Genomic DNA, 829 nt, shown 5'->3' with positions numbered 1-829 from the left:
TGGAGGGGTGCCCGTGGAGGGGTGCTTGAACAGGACCCCGTGGTGTGGAGGGCTGGATGAACAGTAGACGGTGGAGGGGTGCCCGTGGAGGGGTGGTTGAACAGTAGCCGGTGGAGTAACGCGCGGCGGAGGCTGGATGAACAGGAGCCCGTGGAGGCTGGAGGAGGTCGACGGTAGCCCGTGGAGGCTGGAGGAGGTCGACGGTAGCCCGTGGAGGCTAGAGGAGGTCGACGGTGGAGATGAACAGTATCCCGTGGAGTCCCGTTTTGCGGTATGCCACACTCCTCCCAATGAACAGGACCCCCGTTTCGACCGTAGGAGGTCCGTTTCGTCCGTTTGGCGGTACGCCACACCCCTCCCGATCAACAGGACCCCCGTTTCGACTGTAGGAGGTCTGTTTCCTCCATTTTGCGGTACGCCAGACCCCTCCCGATCAACAGGACCTCGTTCCGAACGTAGGAGGTCCGTTTCCTCCATTGTGCGGTATGCCAGGCCTCGTTTCCATCGCCTGTTCCGTCCAAGCCCTCCCGATGAACACGGCCACGCATTCCGTTCTGACCCAGCCGGTTGGCTCCCACGCGTTCCGTTGCCTCCCGATGAACACGACACATTCCGTTGCCTCCCCATGAACACGACGCATTCCATTGCCTCCCCATGAACACGACGACGACGTTGTTTCTCAGTTCCGACCCAGCCATGTACACGAGCCCTGGCCGTACGTATGCGCAAGTAGGCGTTCGAGACCCCGCCTGTATGTACACATACGTGGCCGTATTTTCTTTCTTGCACCCTGGCCGCTGTACGTACATGTACATGCCACGTGCGCGCC

Source organism: Triticum aestivum, chromosome 7D (genome assembly GCF_018294505.1).
Source record: "Triticum aestivum cultivar Chinese Spring chromosome 7D, IWGSC CS RefSeq v2.1, whole genome shotgun sequence".
Taxonomy (NCBI): domain Eukaryota; kingdom Viridiplantae; phylum Streptophyta; class Magnoliopsida; order Poales; family Poaceae; genus Triticum; species Triticum aestivum.
The sequence above is the reverse complement of the archived record's forward strand: the minus strand, read 5'-3'. Positions refer to the sequence as shown.